Below are 18,142 nucleotides of genomic sequence, written 5' to 3'. Positions count from 1 at the left end.
TGAGATTTACTTACTCATTTATATTAGTGCCTATTGTAAGTTCGTTTGATATGATTGTTTATTTTGATTCTGTACAAATTTAGATAACTTAAATAAAGAAGAGCAGAATAATAGACGGCGCAAACGTAAGGATTTCTGGATCCATACTCTCTGTACAGCTTATCCTTTTGGGCTAAATGATCGAGTAGCCAAATATGGAGACATGTCTCAGGTGGTTGTTAAATTTGTTTATGGTTTTATGGACCATCCTTCTTTTACTTGTCCCACTAGACGTAAAAACAATTGAGAGGAAAAATAAAAGAAAAATGAATTGGATTAAAATAAGTTTTCTACGAATTTATGCCAGCTATTTGAAGCTAAAGGTATGACTTTTGTAATACAAAGTTTAAACACGTTATCCAGGAGGAATTTAATAAAAAAAATTGGGTTGATAATAATAATACAGCTCTTGAATATAAATTTAAAGTAATATATGATGCAATTTGCATTCTAGCTAAAATGAAATTTATTTCAAAACTGAATAAGTTTTATAAGATTGGTAACATGGATAACAGATTATATTTATCTATTAAATTTACTTGTAAGCAGATCAAAGATATTAATTTATCAGAAATTTTAAATCAGTGGAAGGTGAAACAGGCCCTTCTTAGTAATTTGAATTATAAAGATAGTCCAATTTTAACTTATAAATTTTCAAAACTATTGGGCAAATGATTTTGTATTATAATTTAATAGTTAAAAGATTGGAGAGCGATATAAATTAAAAACCTGTGTGTAATTGTAAGCAACTGGGTTTCATATGTAAATCCCACTTCCCAACAGGGGATTATATAATAAAAGGGGATAACAGGGGATTTCTCAGTAATAAAAGAAGATGATCTTCAAAGTATAATGAATAAAGGGGCTAAATTTCGTCCTTCCCTTCATTTGAAACAATTAAGTATTCTTGGTAGCTTAGAAAATTATTTGATTTATTTATTGATAAGTGGTGGAAGAAAGAGAATAAAATAAAGAAAGTTTTCAAAGTTGGAAGAACTTAATTATTAGTAAAATACGATATAAAATATATACTAGCTTAAAAACCGCAACATTAATTCATTATTTTATAATGCTAAGATAAAACAAGCAGTCGCTAATATGCAGAATGAATTTGTAATTGTGCCGGTGGATAAAGCTAATAACAATTTTGCCATAATCTGGCAGAAGCTTTATTGTGATGACTTAACAAGGGAGTTATGTACGACAAATGTTTACGAAAAGGTGAATATAGAAGATGAAAATTTAATTGAAAAAACAGAGGATATACTGTTTAAAAAAATGTAATATTAGAATTAACGAAAATGATAAGAAGTTCTCTTTCCATTATTGGAATTGTAAATTTTCACAAACATCCCCCTAAACCACGGTTTTTTGCCAGTGTAGCTAGATGTCCAACTCGAATTGCTGCTACTGACCACTCTTTAATTTCAAGGTAAATTATAAATAAATTCAAAACCTATTCTTCTGGTATTTAAAAAAATTCAAAATTTAATCCATACTGGAGTGTTAATAATTCACTGCAGGTGATAGACTCGTTAACAAAGGTACGGGTAAAAGAATAGAGTTCTTTGGTTTTGCGACAATATACACAAATCTATCACTTAATGTAGAGTTAGAAAATTTAAAAACAATTAATAAGAAATCTTTCCTTTTATTTAGTAAAAGGTTCTCAAAAATAGACACTTATAATAAAAAAGCTATATGGACAAATTGCTTTAATACTACAGTTAACTTGAGATGTTACAGCTTGGATATGATTTTTGAGTTATTAGAATTTGTTTTATACAATACTTATATAAGATTTGGTGGTGATTTGTACAAGAAAATTGTGGGAATTCCCATGGGGGGGAATGCCAGCCCATTTATAGCTGACTTGTTTTTAAGTCAACTAGAATATAAATATAGACACTTGAAATAAAAAAGCTAGATGGACAAACTGCTTTAACAGTACGCTTAGTTCAAGATGTTACAGCTTAGACATTATTTTTGACTTATTAGAATTTGCTTTATATAATACACATATAAAATTTAATGGCAATTTGCATAAGCAAATCTTGGGAATTCCTATGGGGGTAATGCCGGTCCATTAATAACTGACTTGTTTTTAAGTCAACTAGAATATAAATATATGATGGGTGAGAATAATCCAAATAATTTAAAATATGCTTTTTCAAATAATTAAAAGATATTTAGACGACATTTTGGTTTTAAATTGTAAGGAAATTATCGACATTTCTAAAAATATAAAACAGTTCGTGGTAACGAACTGTAGTAAGGAGCGACCCGGCTCAATAGTAACCAAAACTCAAAAAAATTGAATTTTGATACCAATAGCTACATAAAAAATATCGCATTTTAATGCTGATTTCAAATATATAACTTTCATCAAGATTAGTCTGACCTATCAAAAGTTTGGAGCCTGAGAAAATTTGCCTCATTTTAGAAAATAGGGAAAAACACCCCCTAAAAGTCATACAATCTTAACGAAAATCACACCATCAGATTCAGCGTATCAGAGAACCTTATTGTACAAGTTTCAAGCTCCTATCTACAAAAATGTGGAATTTCGCATTTTTTGCCAGAAGACAAATCACGGATGCGTGTTAATTTGTTTTTGTTTTTTTTGTTGTTTTTTTTTGCCCAGGGGTGATCGTATCGACCTAGTCGTCCTAGAATGTCGCGGGAGGGCTCATTGTAACGAAAACTAAAAGCTCTAGTGCCCTTTTTAAGTGACCAAAAAAATTGGAGGGCACCTAGAACCCCTCCCACGCTCATTTTTCCCAAAAGTCACCGGATCAAAATTCTGAGATAGCCATTTTATTCACCATAGTCAAAAAACCTAATAACTATGTCTTTGGGGACGACTTACTACCCCGCAGTCTCCCTGGGAGGGGTTGCAAGTTACAAACTTTGACCTGTGTTTATACATCGTAATGGTTACTGGGAAGTGTACGGACGTTTTCAGGGGGATTTTTTTGGTTTGGGAGGGAGAGTTGAGGTGGGGGGGTACGCGGGAGGATCTTTCCATAGAAAAAATTCTCATGGGGAAGAGACTTTCAATGAAGGGGGCGCAGGATTTTTTCGCATTATTTACAAAAACAGGGAAAAAATATATATGAGAAGTTTTTTCTAATGAAAGTGAGGAGCAGCATTAAAAATTAAAAGGAGGAGAAATTATTGCGCATATGAGGGGTTTACCTCCTCGTAATACCTCGCTCTTTACGCGAAAGTATTTTTAGTAATTTCAACTATTTATTCTACGGCCTTTGTGATTCAAGGGTCATTCTTAAGGAATTGGGACAGAATTTAAGCTTTAGTGTAAAGAGCGAGGTATCGACGAGAGGTGAACTCCCTCATATGCGCAATAAAAATATACGAATATAGAAGTTCGTTACGTAAGTTAATTCGTAAATTTTAGTGTAAAGCTTTAGTGTAAAGAGCGATGTATCGACGAGAGGTGAACTCCCTCATATGCGCAATAAAAATATACGAATATAGAAGTTCGTTACGTAAGTTAATTCGTAAATTACGTATATTTTTTACTAATGAAAATGTTCGTAAAACAATTAAAAGTTCTAGTTGCCTTTTTAAGTAATCACAAAATTAGAGGGCATCTAGGCTTCCTCCCTCTCTCCTTTTTTCTCAAAATTTTCCGATTAAAACTATGAGAAAGCCATTTAGCCAAAAAGAAAATTAATATGCAAATTTCGTTTTAATTATTTATGTGCGGAGAGCCAAGATCAAAACATGCATGAATTAAATAACGTCCAGAAATTGAATAAAAAAACAAGTTTTTTTAAATGAAAGTAAGGAGCGACATTAAACTTAAAACGAACAGAAATTACTCCGTATATGAAAGGGGCTTTTCTTCCTCAACGCTCCGCTCTTTACGCTAAAGTTTTTTCCTTTTTAAAAAGTAGAGCTAAGAGAAAGAGTCAAACTTTGGCGTACAGAGGGAGGCGTTAAGGAAGAAAAGCTCCTTTCATATACGGAGTAATTTCTGTTCGTTTTAAGTTTTAATGTCGCTCCTTACTTTCATTTAAAAAAAAACTTGTTTTTTATTTAATTTATCTATCAGAGCTGACTCTCAAGCCTAGTCATGGCACGGTAAAGAAGATCATTTTTTTAGATTTGAATCTTAATATTTCTGATAATAATAAATTAGTTTTTAAAATGTATAATAAAATGGATAATTTTGATTTTGAAGTAATTAATTTCCCGTTCCCTGAAAGAAATATACGCTCAAAGATCACATACTCAGCATTTTACTCAGAAATACTTAGATATGAGAGGATTTGTAGCAATAAGATTGATTTTAAAAATAGATGAAAAATTTAAAGCCACAAATTCATTTTGAGAGGTTTCTCTGTAAAGAAATTAACTTGGCATTTAAAAAATTTTGTTTTCATTATAATGAATTTTAAGTAAATGCAAAAAGAACTATTAAGTTTACTTAGTGAAATTTTTTACTTAGTAAAACTTTTTACTTGGTGAAATTTTAGTGAAATTTTTTTACTTAGTGAAACTTTTTACTTAGTGAAATTTTAGTGAAATTTTACTTAGTGAAATTTTCGATTGATTTTGATTTCCTTGTTGTTGGGAATCGAGGGTCCCTTATCTTTGACAGTGGAATTCCGACGGATTTTGCGTATGTTCCTTGAATTTTATTTAGGTTACATTTGTAAAGAAAGAGAAGATTTGATAACATTGTAAAAATTTAACAAATGTTCAGTCTAAATATACAAGGTGGATGTATAGGATCATTTAGTTTAACACAAATACACGAGGGCCGAAACTAAGGTAGGACAAGTTAGTTCAGGAGCTATTTGGTTGTTTTGTATTTTTTTTTCTGTTAAAGACGCTATGTGCATGCACATTGTCAAAATAGCGTATCTCAAGAATTGATGTGGGTATTAAGTTGGAACTTTCAGAGAATACTAAAAGGGGAAGATCATTTCACTAAAAGGCAATATATGCACACTACTGCTAATACTGCTATTATTGCAACATTTACTACTACTACTACTACTATTACTTATATTTCAACTAATTGTATGGCTAAAAGCATTGAGATTAAAGAAATATATGACCATATAGGTTATCAAAAAGACATATCAGCAATGTCATAGCAATGACTATAACATTGCTGATTAAGTTGTAACTTCCCGGACTTTGTGAGAGGAATGTCTACTGACCGAAAGGCAATAGGTTAGTACTACTGCCGCTGGTAGTACTACCACTATTCAATACTATTACTAAGTAATATCAACACTACTACTCTGACTACTATTACAATTTCACCTAAGGGTATAAAGGTAAAATTTTCAAGGAATTTTGAGGGGGGGAAGATAAACTGAATCAGAACAGACCCTTTATATACAGCTTGTCATAAGGGTGTAAAAGCAATATGTTAGGAACAGGTTTAAATGTAAAGTTGAAACTAACACTGCTTGTTGTGATGGATGTTGACATAACCAAAAGAAAATATTTGCATCCTAATTCTACTGATTCTACTCATACTGCTGCTACTGTTACTATTGTTACTATTTCTATTACTACTACTGCCACTGGAGCTTAGGCTACTGTAATTAATTCTACTGTTACTACTACTACTGCTGCTACTGCAATTAAGGATATTAAGGCGAGAAGTTTGGGATATATAGAAACTGTATGCAACTAATACGAAGCACACTACCCACACAGGTTGTCAAGCGAAGTGCTGCAACAAGTACTCCATGTTTTTACTTAAGTATAAAGTATTAAGTAATCTTTTTTTTACTTAAATATCAAGTAATAAGTACTTTCCAAATTCTTACTTAATTATCAAATATCAAGTACTTGCCAAAATTGTACTTAAGTATTACTTCAAGTACTACTTCAAGTATTTATTCTGTGTATATATTTATTCTATGTGTATATAGTCGTTACGCGCCATATTAGTTACGCGCCATTGTAGTTGTGTCCCTGTGTCCCACCTGTGAATATATATATATATATATATATATATATATATATATATATATATATATATATATATATATATATATATATATATATATATATATATATATATATATGTATATATGTGTGTTTTTAACTACGTAAACCTTGCGAATATACAACATTCTTCGCTGTCCCATTGTCTGTGCATATAAATAGATTGTCGGGTTTACCGACTCTTGAACATGCAAATATATAATTGTCCATGGGAAAAACAATCCGTATTCAGATCTATACCTCATTATTGTGTTGCGGAGCAACACTACTGCTTTCGTAGTTTTTTTTTGTTTTTTGTTTTTTTTTCACCGTGATCAGCGACCTGTAGCTCCGAAGTGGTAAGAGTTAAAAATTTGAGATTTTTCAGAGGGAAGGGAAACGTGAAACAGAGTAAAAAAGTTCCTGAGAAGCTCCTAAAATTTCTACCAGTTTTCCATAAAAAAAAATAAAACCATTTTTTTCTTAGAAACTGTGCGTTCGATGTTTGGCGTCAAGTTAAGACGACCCTAGCTTCGGAAATAAACTTGTTAGAAATACAGTTATGCTGAACTCATGTAGAACTTTCATTTGTCTCTTCGAGAACCGGAGCACAAAATTCCGTAGCTCTTACAGATTTCCCGGAAATAATTCCGGAAAAGTCCATCTCGTTCCGATTTTTTTTGGAATTTTCTCAAATTTTCGATTTTGATGTTTCTTATATTTTTATCGAGTAGTGCTATGAAAAGTATGCAAGAAGAAGTGAAGTGTTCTATATACCAAGTTGCTTCGTTCTCTAAGAAATAATTTCCGAAGTTTCGACGTTCTAGAGGTAACTTCTGTTCTGGACCAGCTAGAATTTTTTTTCCAACGCGGTTCGACAGGTCTCGATCTCCTAACAACTGGAGCTTACAATAGTTTCTCCGAAATAAAATTCCTTCTTTGGGTTTTTCTATTTGGAAGTTTTGTCATGCCCTCGGGGCAATTTAAATTTTTTGGTGAATTTGGTTTGTTTTATATTTTCCTAGTTTAGACCATCAAAAGTTAAGCAGAAAACTATAAGACGTTATTTCCGTATCTCTTTCAGATTTCCCGGAAATAATTCCCGAAATGAGCGTCTCGAAACATAATACTTCGAATTGGCGTCAAGTTAAGACGGCCCTAGTTTCGGAAGTAAATGTTTTAAAGATAAAATAATTATGAACTCATATAGAACTTTTATTTATGTTTTCGAGAACTGAAGCATGAAATTCCGCAGCTCTTACAGATTTCCCGGAAATAATTCCGGAAAAGTCAATCTCGTTCCGATTTTTTGAAATTTTCTTAAATTTTCGATTTTGTATCGAGTAGTGCTATGAAAGTTATGCAAGAAGAAGTGAAGTGTTCTTTATAACAAGTTGCTTCGTTCTCTTAGAAATAATTTCCGAAGTTTCGACGTGCTCGAAATAAAACCATATCAAAGATGCTTCAAGATAACAATCGAAGCCGCATTAGAAAAATGTCCTTTGAAGGACATAATGGAGACTGTTGCTCCGCAACTGTGTCCCGTAGGGCACAGTTGCATGTGTTGCTCCGCAACTGTGTCCTAAGGAACAGGGCACAGTTGCTGCAACACTTCCCGTTGCACAGGCAACGGAGGTCTAGTTCTAATGATTGCCCTTGAGCTTTGTTGATGGTGATTGCTAATCGAACATTCCCTGTGTCCCCGTCGTCATTTATATATCCCCCTGTTTCCCCCGGCGTCCCCGTTGTAGTTGTGTCCCTGTGTCCCGTTCGTCATTTATATTCACTGTGTCCCGGTCGTCATTTGTGTCCCGATGTTTTTTTCTTTTTATTTTTTTACCTTTTTTATTTTTTTCCTTTTTTTAAGTTTTTTTTCTTTTTAGGTTTTTTCTTTTTTTAGCTTTTTTCGCGCCATATTAGTTACGCGCCATTGTAGTTGTGTCCCTGTGTCCCACCTGTGAATATAGATAGTTGTGTCCCTGTGAACCTGTGTAAACATATATTCGGGACATCTATCTATATATATAAAAATAAGTTGTCTGTGTCTGTGTGTCGAGTGACGTCATGTCATCAGGTCGTCATGTCGTCATTATGACGATGACGTCATAAAAAGATATTTAAGACATTTGTTGACAGAAAATGTTTAATTGTAGAATGACTGAAGAACCTACAATGGCAACAGCCGAGGAAGCTGCTCAAAGAGTCTATGCCAAAAAACTTGCGGCTGATAGAGAAAGTAAGAAAAGAAAGCGTGCCGAGGAATCACAAGAACAGCAAGAAAACAGGCATACCGGGACACAAATGACTACCGGGACACAGGGAATATTGTAAAATGACTGAAGAACCTACAATGGCAACACCCGAGGAAGCTGCTCAAAACGAATGTATTCAAGCCGAAGTAGCTGAGTTGGTAAAGCGTTATGTTTCAGGTTCTAGGTCCAAGAGGCTCCAGGTTTGAACCTTGGCTTTAGCATTAATACAAAAGAAGAAAAAAACTAAAAAAGGTAAAAACTACAAAATAAACTAAAAAGAAAATACTAAAAAAACTAAAAAAGCTAAAAAACTAAAAAAAACAAAAAAAGGTAAAAAACTAAAAAAGAAAAATAAACTAAAAATAAACTAAAAAAAGGTAAAAACTATAAGAAAAAACTAAGAAGAAAAAAAATAAAAACTAATAAAAAAACTAAGAAAAACTAAAAACTGAAAAAGAAAAAAAAATAAAAAAAGAAAAAAAAACTGAAAAATAAAGGAGAAAAAGAAAACTAAAGGCCGGGACACAGGGCAATATAAATGACGACTGGGACACTCCAAGAGAAATTACAGACTGGGACAGTGGGACACAAATAACGACCGGGAGATATAAATGACGACCGGGACACTCAAAGATAAATTACAGACCGGGACACCGGGACACAAATGACGACCGGGACACAGGGAATATAAATGACGAACGGGACGTTCAAAGAGATTTTACAGACTGGGACACTGGGACACAAATGACGACCGGGATACTGGGAATATAAATGACAACCGGGACACAGGGAATATAAATGACGAACGGGATGCTCAAAGAGATTTTACAGACTGGGACACTGGGACACAAATGACGACCGGGATACTGGGAATATAAATGACGACCGGGACACTCAAATAGAAAGCGACCGGGACACAACTACAACACCAACTACAACACCAACTAGATGTTGGTGGGGGCGTTTCGCGCCCCCCAAGCCCCCCTGCGCGCATAAGTCGTAACGCCATATTAGTTACGCGCCATTGTAGTTGTGTCCCTGTGTCTTACCTGTGAATATATATATATATATATATATATATATATATATATATATATATATATATATATATATATATATATATATATATATATATATATATATATATATATATATATATATATATATATATATATATATATATATATATATATATATATATATATATATATATATATATATATATATATATATATATATACTAGCTGTTGGGGTGGCGCTTCGCACCCCCAACACCTAGTTGGTGAAGCGCTTCGCGCCCCCCCAAGCCCCCCCGCGCGCGTAAGTCGTTACGCGCCATATTAGTTATGCGCCATTGTAGTTGTGTCCCTGTGTCCCACCTGTGAATATAGATAGATTTATATATGTGTTTCAAACTACGCAAAAATTGCGAATAAACAACATTCTTGGCTTTCCCATTGTCTGTGCATATGCAAAGCCGTATGCACTAATAATGACGTCATATACAAACGCTCTTTTTACAAACAAACAAACATGCATCCACATGACTCGTTTTTATATAGATAGATACAATACAAATTAACTGCGTAAAACTTGCGAATAAACAACATTCTTCGCTGTCCAATTGTCGCTGCATATAAATACATTGTCAGGTTTACCGACCCTCGAACATGCAACGTACAATTGTCCATGGGAAAAACAATCAGGATTAAGATCTATACCACATTTTTCTAATGATTGACCTTGAGCTTTGTTAATGGTGACTGCAAATACTAATCGAATTGGGAATTGCAATCTTTTAAATTGAAAAAGCAGATCCGTTGGAATCATGGGAATGCGAGGAATAAGAACAGCCTCACCCTCATAAGGCCCTATCAATATTGTGGCCTCTATTAGGTTTTCCATTGTTTTTTTTTTACGGCAAGTCGCGTGCCATTGCAAAGCTTTGGTGGGTTGATATTTCTTAAAAGTATTATTGGTACGCCTATTTTTAGTTGTAGCACGTGTGGTGGAAACCCTGAAGGATCTATGGAATTTAAAAATTCAGATGGATAATTAACCGCTTCATTTGGTTCCAAAACTGTGTCGACTGACTTGTAAAGGACTGCCTGGTCTCGAATCTTGTTCAAAACAATATTGTTGATTTCGTGGACGTCTATATTTTTGGGTGCGAGAATCGCTCTTTCACTTAGCCATTTATTATTTTTATAATTTTTTAGAATATTCGGAAATACTTTTTCAATCAATTCATTTTTGGACGTCACTAAATTACAGAAATCAGCAGGTAGTTGTATACGTCCTGAAATTGAGTCTACTGTTTGACCAGAGTCATCGTTTTGCAATCGGACACGCATATTTGTAGTTAATTTTAATATTTTTACGTGTGCCTATAAATTAGAATTTTTTAGGCAAGCATTCATTTCGTCTGCAGGAGTTAAACTACGTAAAAATTGCGAATATACAACATTCTTGGCTTTCCCATTGTCTCTGCATATACAAAGCCGTATGTACTAATAATGACATCATATGCAAACGCTCTTTTTACAAACAAACAAACATGCATACATACAACTCGTTTTTATATAGATAGATAGATAGATAGATAGATAAAATACAAATTAACTGCGTAAAACTTGCGAATATACAACATTCTTCGCTGTCCAATTGTCGCTGCATATAAATAGATTATCAGGTTTACCGACCCTCGAACATGCAACGTACAATTGTCAATGGGAAAAACAATCAGTATTAAGATCTATACCACATTTTTCTAATGATTGACCTTGAGCTTTGTTAATGGTGATTGCAAATGCTAATCGAATTGGGAATTGCAATCTTTTAAATTGAAAAGGCAGATCCGTTGGAATCTTGGGAATGCGAGGAATAAGAACAGCCTCACCCTCAAAAGGCCCTGTCAAGATTGTGGCCTCTATTAGGTTTTCCATTGTTTTTTTTTACGGCAGGTCGAGTGCCATAGCAAAGCTTTGATGGGTTTATATTTCTTAAAAGTATTATTGGTAGGCCTATTTTTAGTTGTAGCACGTGTGGTGGAAACCCTGAGAATAATATATCGAGGTAAAAACTGATCACCGACCATAACGATGGCCACTTCGTCGATAGTTGGAGCATTGTATCTACGCACATGTTGGCCAGGAGGCGTTTTGTCAGCGGAAATAACAATTTTATGCGTATAAGTAGGCATCAAATCGATGGCTGTTTTGAACAGACGCACTAAATTATTATTTTCGTGGAAAAGATGTTGTAATTGGGAAACGATTGTCCTTTCAATGTTGGGAGAAATTTCGCAACGTGCATTCAATTCAGAATTTCTATCACTGATGAAGTACAATTGTAAAAATTTAGGATTCTCGCCTGAGAATGGTAGAAGAGACCCTGCTCTATGATAAATTTGCCCTTTTACTTTGAAAGTAGACATAAATTGATCTGGATTTTCAATTTGGGCTCCAAACGACGTCATTTGGAAACATGAGTTGTATTTTCTGATTCATTTATATTCCTTATGTCCCGGTGTCCCGGTCGTCATTTATATCCCCCTGTTTTATATCCTGCTTATTTTTCAGTTTTTTCCTTTTTTTAGTTTTTTTTTTTTACTGTTATAGTTCTTTTAGTTTTTACGTTTTTTTTAGTTTTTTAGATGAATTTTTTTTTTAGTTTTTTACCTTTTTTTCTTTTTAGTTTTTATTGGTTTTTACCTTTTTTTAGCTTTTTATCTTTTTTATTTTTTTTTTTTTGATTTTTAATTTTATTAGTATTCTTTTTCTCTTCTATTTTTCATTTTTCCTTTTTTTTAGTTTTTTTAGTTTTTAGTTTTTTAAGTTTTTTCCTTTTTTTAGTTTCTTTAGTTTTTCGGCTTTTTTATTTTTTTATTAGTTTTTAGTTTTTTTTGTAGTTTTTGCCTTTTTTTTAGTTTTTTCAGTTTTTTTTAGTTTTTAGTTTTTTACCTTTTTTAGCCTAACCAGGATTTGAACCTGGGACCTTCATTCTCCGTTCTGACACCCTCTCTCACCGAGTGACTACTCCAGCATGTTCATTTTGGTGTTTTAAATGGTATATTATTAACCAAATTAATGTGTTTTACAATATACTAAGCATCGTCATAACAAAAATGACGGCAACTAATTTCATGACGTCAGCCGAAACATGAAGTCACCTGATCCACAGATCCACAGACCCACAGACAGACAGACAACTTATTTTTATATATATAGAAGATATATATGTTTTTAACTACGTAAAACTTGCGAATTTACAACATTCTTCGCTGTCCCATTGTCTGTACATATAAATAGATTGTCAGGTTTACCGACTCTTGAACATATAACATATAACTGTCCATGGGAAAAACAATCCTTATTCAGATCTATACCTCATTATTCTAATGATTGCCCTTGAGCTATGTTGCTGGTGATTGCTAATCAAACATTCCCTGTGTCCCCCTCGTCATTTATATATCCCCCTGTGACCCCGGCATCCCCGTTGTAGTTGTGTCCCTGTGTCCCAGTCGTCATTTATAGTCGACAAACATGACGTCAGTCGACACACAAACATGACGTCAGTCGACACACACGTCCCAGTCGTCATTTGTGTCCCGGTGTCCCAGTCTGTAAAATTTATTTGAATGTCCCGGTCGTCATTTATATTCCCTGTGTCCCGGTCTGTATATACATTCGTTTTTGAATTGGTATATGATGAAATATATTTTTTGTTTTTTTTCCTTTTTTTTCTTTTTAGTTTTTTTTGGTTTTTACCTATTTTTTAGCTTTTTAGTTTTTTTCTTTTTTCTTTTTAGTTTTTTTTGCAGTTTTTACCTTTTTTATTTTTTTTATTTTTATTTGTTTTTAGTTTTTTTTCTCCTTTATTTTTCAGTTTCTTTTCCTTTTTTTAGTGTTTTTTTCTTTTTCAGTTTTTAGTTTTTATTCTTTTTAGTTATTTTGCTGTTTTTACCCTTTTTTTTCTTTTTTTTTTCTTTTTTAGTTTTTAGTTTTATATATTCTTATATATTTCTTAGTTTTATATATATTTCTGATATCAAATCTATGCTACCTTTTTTTAAAGCCATTCTGGAGGCTTCTTACCCCCCCCCCCCCTCCCTTGCCTATAAAATGTCCCCTGTCATTCTTCTTTTGGAAATTTTAATCAAGAACCAGAATTTCCGTTTTATCGTTTTTAACTTTTTCCCTTGTTTGGCTGGTACCCACCCAACGAAGTCCAAAAAATAATCTTAACCAATTTTCAACACAACGGCTTAAAAGCAAAAGACTTTCAAAACAATTAAGTGCAGTCAAAAAACTCCTGATTGGATTAGACAGATCACATGACAGGATTGACACAGTGCACGTAGAGTTGAACTTCTGGTGATTAGTGCTCAGTCAAATCTGGCACGTTTGAAAAAATACACGGCTATTCTGAAACATGTGGGAATTATAAAAAAAATAATAAAATATTTTTTTTGCCCTTATTTGGCTGGTAGTGTTCAGTCAAATCTGGCATGCTTGGAAAAATACAGGGTCATTCTGAAACATGTCGGAATGGTGGAAAAAATATTGAAAATAGAAAAATAAACTTTGGAATGGCTTTAAAACAGATAAAAGGTAATAAAGTAGTTAATTCTCTGATTGAATAAGTAAAAACCTTAGCAACAAAAAAAAACTCAAATGTAAAAGTAAGGAGCCAAGTGAGTCAGTTGTAGACTTTTTTAATAAGAGAAATCAAAGCTCAATAAAAAGGAGCATCAAGAGGGTCGTAAACGTGAATAAAGTAGATAGTCTTTTTACATAAATCATCACTGGAAGACCGAATCCAAGAAGGCATATCTATTACACAAAATCGAGTAATTATTTTTCTGTTTTCGTGCCATCTAAGAAGCCGGAGGAGGAATTTACAATATCTGAAATAAGCCGCAAGTAGAGTATGGCGATTTTTCTTACGAAACAGATGAGACATGCCTGATAAAAACAAAAGCACAGGGGCGCAATAAGCATTATAAATTATGCACAAACCGTTGCGGTTGTAACAGCTTTTGTTTGGGGATATTTTTCCGTAAGCGACGCTTAGGTTTTTCACGGCTTGATTCACTAGGGATAAAAAGGTAGTGAAAGTGTTGGACCGAAACACAGACCAAGCCAACTAACTAAAGAAGAACATGGCAGAATTGCAGTCCCAGCAACGAATGGAGCGACCACATAAGGGCTATCAAAACAAATAAACTCGCATTTAGACGCATTAACTGACAGTTCAATCTTAGATAGTTCATTGGTTAATATAGTAAAATTGGAAAGCAATCCACAGCGAGTCCGGGCAACAAGAAGAACGTCGTCTGCATATGCAATAGAAGACAAACCAATATTACCGTAAGAAATAGAACTTTTAAGGGGACTCAGGGACGATGCAAGCACACATCTAAATATACTAGAAGACAATACGGCAGAAGTTGCAACCTATCCATTTCTAGCAGCAGTTTTCACACCATGAAGTGGCAAAAACCATGAGACTAAGTCGAAAATCTTCTGAGAAAAAGGAATAAAACAAGAGCTAAGAGCTCATATGGCACTTGTGACGAAGTTGGAAGAGCCAAGACCTCATATGGCATGAGCTCTAGCAAAATTATAAGAATCAATAGATTAATTTAAAAGAAAAATCGGGGGCTTAATGACGGTCGGCATTTAAAATAAGAGCTCTGAGACAAAGGGTCCTTTTAAATATCAAAATTCATTAAGATCCGATCACCCACTCGCAAGTTAAAAATACCTAATTTTTCTAATTTTTCCTCCTCCCTTCTCCCTTACCCCCGGATGGTTGAATCGGGGAAATCAACCTAATCAAGTCAATTTGTGCAGGTCCCTGATACGCCATTCAATTTCCATTGTCCTATCACGTCCAGAAGTACCGGACTCGCCAAAGCACTGGATTCCCATAACTTCCCCAAAGATAGTAGATCCAGTCCAGTTTCGTCAATCACATATCTAAGACATTTTCCAAGATTTTAGGTTTCCCCTTCCAGTGTCACCTGGTCCGGTCAGAATTTAAAACTAGACCTCCGTTGCCTGTGCAACGGGAAGTGTTGCAGCAACTGTGCCCTGTTCCTTAGGGCAGAGTTGCGGAGCAACACGTGCAACTGTGCCCTATGGGACACAGTTGCGGAGCAACAGTCTCCATTATGTCCTTCAGAGGACATTTTTCTAATGCGGCTTCGATTGTTATCTTGAAGCATCTTTGATATGGTTTTATTTTACGCGATAAAAAAACGGTTTTTATTTTTTATCTGGAAAACTATTAGGAATTTTTACACACTTTCTGAGGAACTTTTTAATCCATTTCACGTTTCCCGTCTCTCAGAAAAATTTCAAATTTTTAAATTGCTCCGAGGACATGACAACACTTCTAAATAGAAAACCTACAGAAGGAATTTTATATCCGGAAAACTATTGCAAGTTCCAGTCTTATGGGATCGAGATCTGTCGAACCGCGATGGAAAAAAAAATTCTAGCTGGCCCAGAACCGAAGTTACCTCTAGAACGTCGAAACTTCGGAAATTATTTCTAAGAGAACGAAGCAACTTGGTATAAAGAACACTTCCCTTCTTCTTGCATAACTTTCATAGCACTACTCGATAAAAATAAAATAGACATCAAAATCGAAAATTTAAGAAAATTTCAAAAAATCGGAACGAGATTGACTTTTCCGGTTTATTTCCGGGAAATCTGTAAGAGCTACGGAATTTCATGCTTCAGTTCTCGAAAACATCAATAAAATTTTTATACGAGTTCATAATTATTTTATCTCTAAAACGTTTACTTCCGAAACTAGGGCCGTCTTAACTTGACGCCAATTCGAAGTATTATGTTTCGAGACGCACATTTCGGGAATTATTTCCGGGAAATCTGAAAGAGATACGGAAATAACGTCTTATAGTTTTCTGCTTAACTTTTGATGGTATAAACTAGGAAAATATAAAACAAACCAAATTCACCAAAAAATTTAAATTGCCCCGAGGGCATGACAAAACTTCCAAAAAGAAAAACCCAAAGAAGGAATTTTATTTCGGAGAAACTATTGTAAGCTCCAGTTGTTAGGAGATCGAGACCTGTCGAACCGCGTTGGAAAAAAAACTCTAGCTGGTCCAGAACAGAAGTTACCTCTAGAACGTCGAAACTTCGGAAATTATTTCTTAGAGAACGAAGCAACTTGGTATATAGAACACTTCACTTCTTCTTGCATACTTTTCATAGCACTACTCGATAAAAATATAAGAAACATCAAAATCGAAAATTTAAGAAAATTCCAAAAAAAATCGGAACGAGATGGACTTTTCCGGAATTATTTCCGGGAAATCTGTAAGAGCTACGGAATTTTGTGCTCCGGTTCTCGAAGAGACAAATGGAAGTTCTACATGAGTTCAGCGTAACTGTATTTCTAACAAGTTTATTTCCGAAGCTAGGGTCGTCTTAACTTGACGCCAAACATCGAACGCACAGTTTCTAAGAAAAAAACCGTTTTATTTTTTTTTATGGAAAACTGTTAGAAATTTTAGGAACATCTCTGGAGCTTTTTTACTCTGTTTCACGTTTCCCTTCCCTCTGAAAAATCTCAAATTTTTAACTCTTACCACTTCGGAGCTACAGGTCGCTGATCACGGTGAAAAAAAAAAAAAAAAAAACTACGAAAGCAGTAGTGTTGCTCCGCAACACAATAAGAGCTCTGAGACATGATATCCTTCTAAACATCAAATTTAATTAAGACCCGATCTAATTTTTCCAAATTAACCGTCCTCCCACTCGCGTGTGCCATACAAAGTAATTTTTCTCTGGGGATGGAATATTTGGTTGAAAGTTGGCTTCAGTATGACTTATTTTGGAAAAGGGCTATTTTTAGGCTTTGGGCAAGCCATGGGTGGAAGTAGCTATAGACCCTACTAAACTGAAGGAAAACTCGACTTTCTTAAAACTTGAAACCACCTACCCCTCGCCCTATTTTATATAGGACTTGTGATATCAGAGCTCGATATGGGCCCTGATTCTAGTCATCTTTGGTCTAGCTTTCATTTGGATCCGTTGCTCCATTCGCACGTTATACTAAATTAAACCAAAAGCTTGACTTTTTCAGGACTTAAACCCACTCCCCCTCGTTCTATGTGAGCTAGGGTTTTCATCTCAAAACTTGATGCCTGACACGGTCTTAGCCACCTTTGGTTCAATCTTCACTGAGATCCATCGATCTCTCGCAAGTTACACTGAATTAAATGAAAAACTCAACTTTTTTTAGCACTTAAAGCCCTCTCCCCTCGCCATAATTAAGCTTGGGTCTCCATCCCAGAACTCAAGGCATATATACTCTTAGGCATCTTATTCAATTTTCATCGAAATTCATCTCTCCATTTGCAAGTTACAGTGAATTAAATGAAAAACTCGAATTTTTTTTAACACCTAAAGCCCCATCGCCCTAATTAAGCTCAATTTTAATCCAAATAGTTCAATTTTAATACAAATCTAATTGGCGGTTCTCCCGCTATACTCGATTGCACAGACGGGCGGGACAGACAGGCAGATCTCAAAAACCTATCTTGATGGATATTTTCCACCATCCAAATAGGTGATGATGCCTGGATGATGATATGCTATTGTTTTCTTTTTTTTGGATCCAGTGAGCCAACATGGCTACCTAAGTCCGTCCGTCTGTGTAATCACGTAAAGGGGGAGAACCGCTGGTTGGATTTGGGTGAAAATTTTGATGGCCAGATTTGGTGCCAAGGATCATGAGACACATCAAGTTGAAAGATTAAGACCCTAGCTCAAATAAAACAGGGGGGAGAGGGCTTTACGTGCTAAAAACAGTTTTTCGTTTAATTCAGAGTAACT

General features: G+C 34.5%; 1 protein-coding gene across 3 annotated transcripts in view; it reads right to left on the bottom strand.

Annotated features, from left to right (window-relative positions):
- Nucleotides 1-18,142, bottom strand: part of LOC136028166 (serotriflin-like) — a 173,264-nt gene that overhangs the window by 31,974 nt on the left and 123,148 nt on the right. The window lies entirely within an intron of this gene.

This window comes from Artemia franciscana, chromosome 6 (assembly GCF_032884065.1).
Source record: "Artemia franciscana chromosome 6, ASM3288406v1, whole genome shotgun sequence".
NCBI classification, from domain to species: Eukaryota; Metazoa; Arthropoda; class Branchiopoda; order Anostraca; family Artemiidae; genus Artemia; species Artemia franciscana.
The sequence above is the reverse complement of the archived record's forward strand: the minus strand, read 5'-3'. Positions and strand labels throughout refer to the sequence as shown.